Here is a 14,099-nt window from a genome sequence, read left to right as displayed (position 1 = left end):
CATAACCAGGTTGTCTGATGGGTCCTCGTCATCTATGGAAATGGTGTGATGCACTATGGAGGTTTGCTGATTCCAGCTATCTCAGCTACCAGCTGGACTTCCAAGAACTGGAAGGGGTGAACTTTCTAGCCAGAAAACTACAGGGTACTTCTATGGGCATAGTCCTGAATCAACAGTACCTCTGCAGCCAGAATCCTCCTGAACAGGAAATATCTCAACTGCTGTCTTCAAAGACCACCCTGGTGTGGGACCCTTCCCTACGGATCCACATTTCGCTAGAGAAAGGACAAAACTGAGTTGGGGGAACATAAGTTACAGAAGTATGAATCAATGTCCCTGCTTATTGGGAGGAGTTGGAGTTGGAGTGGCTCCTGTGGAGATCGAGACTTCCTATGCACAGGAGACCTGCGCCTTGGGGATTGAGACCTCCTCCTCATTGGTGGAGGTGACCTGCGCCACATGGGAGGCAGTGGAAGCATTCTCCTGGGTGGACTGAATCGCCGTGGGGGTGGTCTAGGCCAGGGTGCCCACACTGCAGTAGCAGTGATCTCTTTGTCCTCCACCAATGTGTTTCAGTGCCTTCTCTGCCTCATCTGGATTCTCAAACTCCACATATGCGTAGCCTTTGGATAGATGAGGATGCATCCTTTCTACAGACATGTCAATCATTTTAATTTTCCCATAAGTAGAAAATATTTCCATGATATGATCCTTGGTCACATTCCTGGTAAGCCTCCCAATGTGCACTTTGGTGGGTTTAGGTGAAGGGCTCCGCCTCTTCCTCTCTTTTTCATCTCTTTTAGGTGGTTTGGATTTGGAGCGGAACGCCGCCTGTTGTCATGCTTGCACTGAGAAGGTCTTGGAGAGCCGGAAGAGCTGATAGAACTGGAACTTTGGGATGTCCTGGAGCTTCCTGAACGGCTGGATGCAGAGGAGGAACTAGAGCCACTGCTTGAGCCTGTGTTAGTACTGGAGCCCGAGCTAGAGGTTGAGCTGGATCGAGACCTGGTGCTGCTGCTCCCACTTGAGGCACTGCGTCTCTTCCGATTCCCTGCTGTGCTCCTTCTCACTTGACTCTTTAGAGCGATCCTTGGACTTCTCATCAGAGCGGTCCTTGCGCTTGGTAGGAGGAGCCATCTTCCCGAGGCCGTCACCTCCTCCAGCTCTTTTCAGACCTTTTCTGTCACTTTTAAGAGTCCATTCCTGACCTCACCTGACTCTCTCTCAAAGCCACAGTGGCCAAGGAGCCGGGCACCGAGCTCCTCAGTCTGTACAACTGCTCAGAAAGTTAAAGTCAACTGGAAACTAAAGACTTCTAAGGCTCAGAGCTTTTCTGTCTGGCTAGCAACAGTATTCGGCTAGATCCAAACAGACAGAGCTGCTGTTGAAGCCACGTGGGAGGTAGGTCCACAAGCAGTCTTCTGAGATAGTAAGTCAGCTCCCGGCCACCCAGCTTGGAGGCTTGGAGAAAGTTTATTTTGATTACAGTTAAAATATAATACACAGCAAATCACTCCAAAGCCATGGTCAATCACTAGAAGCATCGTGTTTCTTTCCCTCTGTGTCTAGGGGTGGCTGGAGGCTCAGCTGACCTTGGCAGGGCCATGCCTGACTCCAGAAAATGGACTAGGTCCATGCTTTTGTCAGCTTTAACTGTCAACTTGACAAAGCTTAGAAGGGAATCTCAGTTGATGGTTTGCCCAGATCAGATTGGCTTGTGAACATGTCCTTGGGGGTTATCTTGATTGTTAATTGATGTAGGAAGACCCAGCCCACTTTGGGCATCACTATCTCTATGCAAGAGGGCTGTATAGGAAAGCTAGCTGAGCATAATCCAAGCATGCTTTGGGGGTGTGATGTCACCCACTCTGGGTGCTGGGAGAGAGTTCTGGTTAGAACATTGGAGTGCACGTGGACTAACCTCATGGTCATATGCTCCCTGTGGCAAGTGTTTTGGATATGCCTCAGCCCCAGTCAGTGCTGTGGCCACACTCAGCTTCCCCCTGGTGTTACTTGCTATGACAGCTCCAGGTCCAGCCTTTCTTCCTGTTGCTGCCCATTAAACTTGTGTCCTCATGGCCCTTCTGTTATAAAGCCAGTGTGCTTTGAAAAGCAGCTGTCTTAAAAATCTTCATGACAAATGGCAGCTACACTTCCATGGTCAGTGTGAGGCAAGAGCAGACTAGTAGAATGGCTGCAGCTCAAAGCAAGAAATGAAGTCAGGCTTTTGTATATAATACACAGCAAATCACTGTGATCAGAGAGTTTTGGTTTGAGAAATGGGTACAGTGTCAGGTCTCTGGGATATTCTATTTGGGTAGTGCATTTTGGGACTCTGGCCATCGATGGTCTCTAGAAATAGTTGAGAAAAAAATCTGTCTGGCAAAGAGTTAAACTCTTAGAGCCTCAGTCCTCAAAGCAAGAACAGAAGAGGGAAACTGAGGCAGGAGTGCCTGACTCAGGTAAGGTTGTATGGATATATTAGGACTTCTGGGATTCACTAGGTTTTGAAAAGACACCAGCTATGGCTGAGCTTTCTGAACTACCTCACACCAACTGGTGCTAGCCGGTCCCTGGTCAGGACTAGGCATGGGAGTCACTTCATGTGGCAGGTTTGTCCTTTTGGAAAAGAGCTTAGCCCTGCAGCCCAGCCAGAGAGTTGCCTCCATGCAAAGGCTGGCAGTCACACTATTCCCAAAAGGGACACCTCATGCCTGAGAGAGCTCGCCTTTCCATGGAGATTTCTAGAACTTACTAAATAGATGCCATAAATAGAGAATGTGTGTGTGTGTGTGTGTGTGTGTGTGTGTGTGTGTGTGTGTGTGTGCTGTAGTCACTCTACAAACAGCACACACACACACACACACACACCGCTTCATCTGGATCAGTTTGCAAACTTCATTTCTTTAGGATGAAGAGAAAAGAAAATTATTATTAACATATCAATGGCTCCTCCATGCTGAGACAAGATTCATCTGAGCACACACAGGCACCCAGGGAGGGACAGACTGTATTTTAGATGTGCCCCATCCTTGTGTCTCTTTCTTCCCTGCCCCACCCCCACTCCCCTTTTATTTTACTTTATTTTCTTTTTTCATTCCTCTAAGCTTATTTCTCTTGAAATTTCCACCTTGTGGTTGTGTACTGCTGACTTCACATTTGCTGCAGTGTGAACTCCACATCTGTGAACGGATGACAGGAAAGATTAATGGCCCTGCTCCCTTCTCCTTGACTGTGGGCCCAGCTAATGAATAAATAAATAAATAAACAAACAGAGCTCCAATCCCCTAAATAGAGACCCAGAGCCGGGGAGAAAACAGCATTTTGCTGAATCCATTCTTTGAGGAAAAACCCAACCTCTAATGATCTCTGATTTACATAGTCGGCAGTTTTTCACTAAACATTCTACAAAGACACAAAAGTTTGGGGTAGAGGGATTACCCCCATGCTCATGCCAGACAGAGGCAGGGGGCTGAGAAGCCCCAAGGCTGATGGGGCTGGTACAGATCAGAGCTGGTCATGAGTGAGCAGATTTCCCACCCACACTGTCTTAGGCCAGGGACCCTCTTGCAGTTTGATGGGAAAAGGGACTCCTCTGTGGCCTGAGCAGTGGCTTCTCGGGAGGAAGCGTCGCTGATCAGCTGTCAGCTTTAAAAGTCTGTGGCTATGAGCAGAGGGAGCTAATTCCTTCCTGTCACCCCTCTTGTTCCCAGTTCCTGTGAAAGAGAATTTCACATTTGAACGCCTTAAACTTGAGGGCATGTTCCGATGTCCTGGGGGGATGCAGAATTCTCTGTCAGTAGGTTCTGGACGGGCTGCATTCATTAGCTGTGGGCAACAAGTTCCTGGGTGAAGTGCATGGTCCAGGGAGCATGCTCTGGACAGCAGGAGTCGGGGCAGCCGCTGCAGCTGGAGTTACAAAGGATCCTCTGGGGCTCTTGTGTGAAGCTCTTGCCGGTGATGTTTTCCTACCAGTCCAGCTAATGACAACATAGAGATTTGATTATTCCCCTGTCCCTCAGCCCAACACAGCATGCTTGCTCATGCTTTTCAGACCAGGCTTGGAGAGTTTGTGCCTTTATCGACTGCTTCGAAAGCTACCTTTCACCTAGTCACCGCATCTTTAACAGAGCCCACTCTTGGGGTAGGAAGATGCTTCAGTGGTGTGGCCTGGTGGAGGAACTACACATTCAGGGTCATCAAAGTGCCTGTAGACCCTAGGTAGGCTGCCAAAGTCTGGGGTTCAAGAAGTGTCTTCTGCAGGTGCCCCACAGCTTGGGCTTCTCTGTAGAGCCAGGTCTTGGACGTGTCAGATGGCACTTGTCAGTATGAGCCTTTCTGTGTTTGGTTACCCAGTGGCTCACTTCACTCTCATCGATGATGTAGCAGAGGTTAGACCAGACCAGCAGAAACCAGGGCAGGGAGTTACCTAGTGCTGGACAATCCCCCCCCCCCCCCCCGCCCCAACCAAGGATTCACTGTCTCGGGGATGAACAAACACATGTACCTGGGACCCAAGTCCTGGCTGTCTGCCCTTTTGCACCATTCAGGTAGCATGCCAGGCTCATGCTTGTGTTTTGTCAGCCTTTGGAAGCCCAGAGCTAGGCTGGCTGACTGAGTCCCACTCACCTTACTCCCTGGTTATCCTCAAATGTTCCTTAGTGACTTGTTTTCTAGAGCCCTCCCTGATCCCCACTCACCAGCCAGAGCCTCTGGCTACTCATGTAAAACAGGGACCGACTATAACACCTTCTTTATTGGGTGGGGATAATGAGCCAACAGCACACAGGCCAGGTCACCACCATTGTAAACACCTCCTACCCTGGCCTGTGGCCTTGGGTAGCCTCTCCTTCCCTGGGAGCCCTGCTGTGTCTCACCTGGTCATTTCTACCAGGCATGTTTTTGAGAAACAAATCCTGAGAGATAAAAAAAGCCTACAATTAAAGAACTGAGAAAGTTGTATAATCGTCTTTGTTTTGAGGACTAAATCAGTTTAAATTTGCTTTTCTTCTCTTTGCCTAAATTTATTTGAGCAAAGCATATTTTTTTGGCATAGCACTTATTAATAGCCAAGGAATCAGGATATAGAAGTAGCCTGGATTTGCTTCAAACCTGAATTCAGAAGCATAGCTTGTGGTACCTGGGTGCATGCCTGGCAAGCTAGGGAGGCTATTTCTTGGGCTCAGATGTCTCTCTCCTCTGCCACCTCCTGGGTGCCCCAACATTGGGCTCCCCAGGACTCTCTGTCAGCCTTATGCCAATCCTTTGTAAAAAAAAAAAAAAGTGAGGCTTGACCTCGAAGTCACCCAGACAAACACCCAGAGGCCCTGCTTTGTTCAGCCCCAGGTGTTGGTGCAGTGATGGAGCCCAAGACAGACCATGTCCACTGAGACTGGTGCTGCCCCTGGCAGGCCATGACCCATAGACAGTCATTGTGGCTGGAGCTAACAGACCTCTCTTGGTGAGACTCTGCCAGAGAGAGTTTTTGCTGCTTGTGTCTGACTTACACCTGGGGGAGAGGCCCTCTGCAGTACTTGATGACTGTATCGGCATCCAGTGGCTGCTATAACAAATGCCACAGACATGGTCTCTTAAGACGGTTCTGGAGGATGGAAGTCCAGTCAGTATCACCGGCGCTCCATCCAGAGAGCTGATGGGGTGACCTGTGGGTTGTCTCTTTCAGTTCCCTGTGACCGCCTGTGTTATTTGACTTGTAGCTGTGTCTCTCTGATCCCTGCCTCCATGGCCATCATGCCTTCTTCCTTCTATTTGTATCAATATTTATTCTTGAAAAGATACAGGAGAGAGAACTTGAGGGTCTATCTGAATAGCTTAGGATGATCTTCATGTAGAAAAATCCGTTATTTACTCATGGCTGCAATGTCCTTTTCATAGAGCATGAGGCCCCAATGTCCTTTTCTGGAGGGAAGCTTTGTCCAGCCCAGTTCAAACGTAGCTAGAGAACAATCTAAAAACTGGCTCCAGAAGAAACACTCCCAGTTTCCTTGCCCCACCAGGTAAAAAGTTAATGTTCGTCCCTGATGTGTGACTTTTCCTGGGGAGTTTTCACCCTAGGTAGAGAGGGTGCCCACACCCCAAAGAAAGGATTCTATCCATGTCCAGCTTGGTAAACCAATGGTATTTCATGATTTTTTTTAAATGCAATCACAAGTGACTCACAAGCGGCTGCTTCACAGAGTCCCAGCCAACTATTTACCTCCTTTATATAATGAGTTGGGGAGAGGCTTGTGAGTTCCTTGATGTTAATAGGTTCTCAGAGGCCTCATGTAGGTCATCAGCACTGTTCTGTTTTAAGATGGTGATGGCCATGTCCAAACCCCCAGGAGCCAGTATCATTTGTAGCAGCCAACTGCTTAGCAGCCCATTCAACAATTCCACACCAGCATCTTCCCTTTCTTGACTCACTTTCCACTCTAACTGCTGATTCCTGAGATCCTCTCTAAAGTTAACGACATGGATTCCAATTCTTCCTCCAGAACTCACTTCTGGGGGGCCCAGTGTGGGAAACCACCCTGTATCATCCATCTTTAGCACTACACTGTCCTTCAGATTTGGAACTCTAGGTGTGTGCTTTAGACACATCTGTGGAGCTGTGGATGAAGAAGTGTGTTGTGTCAGTGTTTTAGTTAGGGTTCTCTAGAGTCACAGAACTTATAGAATACAACTCTTTCCTTATCTCTATAGAAAGGGAATTTATTGGAATGACTTACATGCTGCATTCCCACTAATCCAACAGTGCCTAGCTGTGACTGAAAAGTCTAAGAATCTAGTGCTTGCTTAGTTCCACAAGACTGGGTGTTCCAGTTGCTCTTCTGTATCTGCTGGAATCCCAAAGGGGTAGGCTCCAATGAAGGAATGGATGCCCTGACAATGCGAGGACAAGAAGGCAAAGAACAAACACTTCTTTCTCCCATTGTCCTTATATAGGATCCCAGCAGAAGGTGTGGCCAGATTAAAGGTGGGCCTTGTTATGTTTTTGTTTAAATTAGATATACAGAAAAAGAGGTGGCCACAAGATGAGACATATTGACTAGTTTATTATATGCCCGGCAGAGTAGGGAGACTAAGAGAGAAGAGGAACAGGGGTAATGGCTGACCGCCATGGCCAGTCGCCATAGAGGGGAGGAGAAAGCACGTAGGTGGTAGAAGAGAAGAGCAGAGAAGGAGTGATCAGAGAGAGAGTGGAGCAGGGAAGTTGGAACTTTTAAAGGGAAGACTGCGCATGTGCACTGAGGTTCCACGCATGCCCAGAGTCCTTTTGCAGGCTGTAAATGCGTGGTGGGTGATGTGGTCATGGCAGGTCCCTGTGCGTGCCCTGACTGTTGTCAGGGGGTGGGGTCTGTCTCTTAAAGATGTAGAGCCAATCAGCATTAAAGCCTGAACCTCTCAGGCCTTCCCACCTCAAGGTCTGGATGTCATTCATCCAGACAAGGCTTGTGTCATTCCTGCCTCAAGATCCAGGTCAAAGGCATTTTGTCTTTCGGCCTCGAAATCTGGATCACAGATGTGCTCTCCATTGCTGGATTGTAGTTCATTCCAGATATAGTCAAGTTGACACCAAGAATAGGCATCATGGTCAGTTGCCAGACCTCCAGGAAATATACCTTCCCCCGAACCAGTGAGTACCACAGCCCCTTAAAGCAGGTACATACATATAAATATAGAAATACAACCAGCTTAGTCTATTTGGTGTTGCACATATGTGTATGTGTTCAAGGCAGGGATTGGACAACCAATTAGGGATTGGACAACCAATTAGGGAGTTCATTCCTGAAGAAGAATGACCCTTCCTCTGTCAGCAGCCATTAGTTGCCTGTAGCTTTTCATCTAGTGGTAGGGCCTTGTGAGATTTCCCCTATCTACACTGACGTGTCAGCTGGTGTTGTCATTGTGTATGTCTTGTTTGGGCAGCCATATTGTTGAGATTTCACAGGTGTAGCTTCCTTGTCATATGTAGAAGATACAACCTTGCAGCAATGTTCTGGTCCTTTGGCTCTTATAGTCTCCCCGCCCCCACTTATGTGAAGTTCCCTGATCCTTAGGTATAGGGGTTGTGTTGTAGCTGCGTCAGCTGAGGCTGGGAAGCCTACAAGTTTCTCTACATTGTTTTGGGAGTCTCTTGAATTCCTGTGACCAACAACTTAAAGGGAGGTTTTGCATGTCTAACACTTGGGTCTTTGTCTGTGCCTTTTGCGGGGAGCATTATTACTCCACATGGTGTAACTTCATTTAAACCACATACAAAAATAAACATACACGTGTATGTGTGTTTACATATGATTATATATTATTTCAGGTCAACATAAAATAGTATAATTTTCTCTGGCTTTCACAAACATCCCTAGTGTTATTCATTTCTCTCCCCTCTGTGTTGCCCTCTCTCCCCTTCCTCACGGAATGTCTTCCTTCCTGTTTTTTCCCACGTCCTTTGTAACACCTAAGTCCTACCATTCCCCTCTCCAGAGCTCCTGTATTTTATTTATTTTTAGTTACATGTTTGTTTGTGTGTGTGTGTGTGTGTGTGTGTGTGTGTGTGTGTGTGTGTGTGTGTGTGAGTGTGCCTGTCTCTGTGTACAGGTGAGTGGAATAAGAGGTTGTGAGATCCCCTGGAGCTGGAGTTACAAGCGGTTGTGTGGGCTGCCTTACATGAGTGCTAGAAACTGAACTCAGGTCCTCTGTAAGAGAAGAATGTGCCCTTAAAGTGCTGAGCCAGCTCTCCAGCCCCTCTTTCTGGATTTCGTATAATAGAGGTCTGCCCATGCTAGACTACCAAGAAAGCCCTTTAGTTAGCTCCCCAGTGAGCAAGTGGGTGGTCTTTTCTGGCCTTCCCTTCCTCCTCGACCACTCCATACAACTTCCTACCTGCCTACCTGCCTTCCTACCCAACCTTGCAGAACTTCAGCACCAACCACCTTTCTCCAACATGTCTGCCTGTGACTTTGTGACATACCATTTCCGAACAAATAGATTTATGTCCTGACAAATTTTCATGCATGTGTGGAGGAGGCCCACAGGCATGGTTGTTGGCCATGGGTGCTGACTGTGTGAGAGTGGATGGAATCTACATTTTATAGGGCTAATGGCAGCAGAATCATGGGCAGTACTTAGGCCAAGCTCTTTCTATTCCTCTGCTGTTGTCTTCCCAGCACACTATACATCTCGTGTTTGGCCATATGAGTGCCTCAGGTACCCAGCACTAAGGTGAGGTTGGAGGGAGATGATCCACTTCCTTGCCTAAAACTCCTCCACAAGACTTTCCCCATTATTAGCTTTTTAAGAGTGCAGCTCATGTATCCCTGATTCTCTTGCACTCATCAGGTAGCTGAGGCTGACCATGAATTCCCGATCCTGCCTCTACCTCCTGAGTGCTGGGATTAGAGGTTTGCTGTCCCTAGCCATTTGCCTCAACTTCTTTCTCTACTTCTTCCTCTGTGAGGGCCCAGGAGAGGACACATTGCATTCCTCCCAGTTGCCATGATGGGTGGTGATTTGTATCTATAGTCTCTTATCTTCTATGTAGCAGGTCGGTAGTGCAGCTCTAACACTGGGGCCTGTGGAGGGCTTGGATGGTGGATACGGAGCACAGGTTGGCTGGTTCTATTGGCTCACTGTCTATCTGTTCTTTGTTCCCTCTTAAAAGTATGTTATCACATGACAGGTCCAGCTGATTGTGTTTGATAAGACGCAGGGGATAATTTTGCTTCTTTCTCTGTCTTTGCAGATATGAACATATCCGTACTCTCACACTCATAGAACCATAGTCATTTCTAGGTCCCAAGTGCATGTGGCCTTTGGGGATATATTTACCTCTGAGTTCTAGGTCTCTATGCAGGATCTGGGATTTTGGGGGTGGGTGACAGGGAGTGGGAGTCTGAGCTGTCACTTTGAATTGCAAAGCCTCTATCCATAATGCATAAAGGGGCCTCCACGAATGGCCACAGCCTCCCGTCGTCCTGAGGCTCAGGGAAATTAGACAGCTTCGGAGCCCCTTATGAAAATGCAATGTATTACCGCTGCTTTTTGACTAGTGAATTATGCATTTGAGAGTGACAAATTCCTAGATGCGGCCTTTATTAGGCGCCCAGAGTCAGGTGGGTGGACAGTGTGGCCTGCCAAGCTCTGACAGAATGTTTGATAACTTTTTCTGACTGTGCTTCCCGGAGGTGGTGTTGATATTATGTATTTTCCTCCTCTTTCATTTTATCAAAACACTGATGCTGGATATTATTGTTCTATTTATGCATTTGGAACCTCTTCCTGGGTCAAAGGGCAACATCATTTGAAATGACAAAGGCAACTATGGAGCTCTTTTTTAAAAGCTGATCTGTCTCATGTGTCTGCAACTCTGGCATTCTGCTTTTTAAAGGCCTGTCTGTTTGGAGGAGCCTGCCCCTTCCTGAACTTCAGGCCTCGAGGTGTGAGGCAGTGTGGGCCAACTCCTGCCACCCTGTCTGCAAGGAGGGGCCTGTGACAGCACTTAGGATACAAAACTCATCTTCCCAGGGTTAGGAGTTAGGGACCCATGGAAAACTCTTTCCTGATAGACCAGGCACCTCACTTCTTATGTAGGGAAAGAGAGCAGGCTTTGGTCCCATTCTGGTGGGGCTGGGTGAGCTTGCTTTGACCATCTCTAAGGGTTGGCAATCCCAATTCCTGCAGGGGACACCATGTCCCAGGGCACGAACTTTCTTTTCCAAGACATTGCTTGCCCAGCTACTTGAGAGGTCTTTCTAATGAGACACCTGCCCACCTCATCCCCTGCTTTCAAACCATTGCTTACGGGCAGAATTCACACTTCTGAGTCTGACCTGGAAGGCACGGGGGTGGGGGGGTCTTGACCTTTTCAGCTTCCCCACGAGATATCCCTGACTGTACTCCTACTGATCTACCCAGGTTTCCCAGGAGTAATTTTGTGGCTCTCAGAGCATGGTGGACTTCTCTGACTTTGCAATGCCATTTCTTCTGCACACAAGCCTCCTGCTTGTCCCCCTCGGTGTGCACCCTCATAAGGTCCTCCTTGATTCCCCAAGCAGAATTACACCTGCCTGTGTTAGGTAGTTTCCTGTGATACTATGGCACAGCAGCAGAGAGAAACAGGCCAGAAGGAGAGGCTGGTTTGGGCTCATGGTTTTAGTTCATGGTTGCTTGGCCCATGGCTGTGGGCTTGAGTGGAGGCCAAACGTTACAACAGGGAGCATTCAGTACAAGGCTGCTCACTAATGGGGCCGGGAAGCAGAGAGTGAGAGACAGAAAGGGGCCAGACACACCCTTTGAAGCGACTTACCTTCCTCCAAGTGGGCTCCATCTCCTAATAGTTGATTCAGCTAGGAGTTCCTTAGCCCATCCAAGGAGTCATCACCTGATGATCCAAGCATCTCCCAATAGCACCACCGGCTAGGGAACCAAGCCTTTGATGCCTGTGACTTTGTGTGTATGGGACATTTCACACTCAAACTGATGCCCCTATCTACCGTGCTTGTGGATTTTAAAGGGTAAAATTGTATTTTATCTATATATGGAGCTGTGTGTGTGCCTTCTCACACGTGCACCTGTGTACTCCTGCTGTACACAGCAGGAGTAGGTGTGCTGGGGCTGCTGTGAGCAGGCACACATCAGAGGACAACTCCCCTTAGGAGTTGCTTCTCTCCAACTGCTCTCTAGGACCCGGGGATTAAATTCAGATCATCAGGCCTTCATACAAGCACCTCTCCCCACTGAACCATCTTGTTGGCCCTCATATTGCATTTCAGTGCTGGCTTATCTTCCTCGATGCCTTGTTTCTAGCAAAGAGATCATTGAGATAAGTGAGTCAGGGTTGGTTGTGCATGGTACTTGCCTCACCTTATGTTAAATTATCAAATACCGAATGTCTGTTCTAGACAGCCACTGATGGAGCCTGACACTTGTTAGCAGTGTCACTTGGAACAAGCTGCTTAACCTCATGAGTCTCAGTTTTTCATTTGTAAAATGGGCATAATGGTAACACTTACTTTATGGAAAGTTAATGACAACTAAATGGAATGACATGTGTCCAGTGTGTCAGGGACTGCTCCTGTGGTCAGAGGGTGTCCCACTGAAAGCATGTAAAAGTGATAGCTTCAATGACGATGACGACGATGATATTGATATATAACAGTCTTTGTTCTATCTCATTATCATATGCTAATATTGTGTAAATATACTTATAATAGCATAAATATTTCTAGGATTATTTCTATTACTTGCTCTCCTTGAACTGCCTGGGCCTCCAACTTTCCCTGGCTGCTCTGCCCTACACTTGGCAGATGGGATGTGGATCATTTTAATTAGGTTTTATTGGGCTGTTATACGGGTCATAATTGTGCCCATTATTCATTTTCATGGGGCTTCTGACACAGCCTCGATTTCGACATGCTGATATCTTGATGAGACGAGTCCCCATGTCAAAGAGGTTCCTGTCTGAGAGGCTGGAGCTATGGCAGTAGGGTCCTTCCGAGCCCCCAACACATCCTAGGGAGATGAGGCCAGGGAGAGGTGATGATCTCCATAGACAAAGGGGACATCAGTGGTTCTTCTGTGTGGGTGGTGGGGCTATCCTCTGTGAGGGTGGAAACATATATTCCAGTTGCCCATGCGCTCTATGTGTGCCATGGAATCCTCAGTGTCCCCGACAGTGTCCTTCACAGAGTAGGCACCAGAAAAATACTGTCTGGATGAAGCCACCCTTCCATGTGCTCAGTAAGCCCTTGAAGTAAGTGTGGTTAAGCATTCAGGCTGCATATTGGCTCACCGGTCCAGCCAATAATTCAGAAGGTAAGGCCTTTAGGAGTGATTAATGTCTTCTCTGAGAGATTGGCTTTCTTCTCCAGGAAATGCACTCGTTACTAAGACAGTGGGTAGTGGCAGCTGAGGGGTTGCTTCACCTGATATGGTGCTTGTTATACAAGCCTAAGACTCGAGTTCTGATCCCCAGCACCCACATCAAAGCTGGGGATGCATCTGTACCATACTGCCTTGTGTGTGTGTGGGGGATGAGACAGACAGATTCTTGGGGTTTTCTGGATAGCCACTCTAGACAACCAGTAAGCTCCAGGTTCAATGAGAGACCCTGTCTCGAAAGATAGTGTGGGCTGGGGAGATGGCTCAGTGGGTAAAGCTGCACAAAATGCAAGGGCTTGAGTTTGGATCCCCAGGACCCATGTGAGGCTGGGCATAGTTGTATCCATATCCCAGCTTGCCTACAAGGTGGCAAGAAGAGAAGCAGAGACAGGGGACTCCATGGAAGCTTGGGACATCTAGCCTGATGTCCACAACTGTGAGCCAGACTCTGCCTCAAAGTGGACGGCAAAGACTGACAACTGAGCTTGACCTCTGACCTCCACACATGCCCCGTGGCATGAACATTCTCACATGTCCAAACGCACACACACACCCTTACACACACACACACACACACACACACACACACACACACACACACACACACACACTTTGGCAGGGAGGGATATTTTCCTAACCTTTTGATTTTAGGCATAATCGTGTGACTCTCCCTGAACAAAGAGACATTAGCCAGCTTCCACTGAGGAGCATCTGTAGGGCCTGGTGTGATCTGCCTTCTACTTCCCTGCATGCACACTGGTAACTCACTGTCAGGCTGAGCTTGTCCACATTGGCCTCAAAGTGAGTGTGCATGGAAACGACCTGAATCCAGCCTGAAGTCACATCCATTTCAATTTGAAGCAGACTCCTCCTCTGCCTGCTGGAACCCAGCCTCACTGAGCTGAGCCTGGACCACCTGCAGACCATGAGCTCGAGACCAAGGGCTTGTTACTGGGAGTCTTCAAGCATTGGCAGGTGTGTCACGCTGTATCCATGTAGCACTGCTGACAGACAGAGCCAGGGACAGCTCTGCTCTTGTAGGTTTCACACATTGAAGCTTCTGTAAGAAATGGTTGCAATAAGAATGTAATTGCTGCAAACAGATCGGAAAAACTTCTAAGTTGGGGGCTTCCAACTGGAAGTGAAAAACTTCCAGATGGGTGCCGGTGCCTCTCAATCAGAGGTAATTTCGATGCTCTTTTGAGTGGGTGGGCATTGAA

The 14,099-nt window shown here is 48.0% G+C and overlaps 1 pseudogene; it reads right to left on the bottom strand.

The window, feature by feature from the left end:
* Positions 1–340: 340 nt before the first annotated feature.
* Positions 341–1,152, bottom strand: LOC100762289 (annotated as a pseudogene).
* Between the last annotated feature and the right edge of the window lie 12,947 nt (positions 1,153–14,099).

The sequence above is a fragment of the Cricetulus griseus genome, chromosome 6, assembly GCF_003668045.3.
Source record: "Cricetulus griseus strain 17A/GY chromosome 6, alternate assembly CriGri-PICRH-1.0, whole genome shotgun sequence".
In the NCBI taxonomy this organism is placed as follows: domain Eukaryota; kingdom Metazoa; phylum Chordata; class Mammalia; order Rodentia; family Cricetidae; genus Cricetulus; species Cricetulus griseus.
This window is presented reverse-complemented; position numbering and strand designations above follow the sequence as displayed.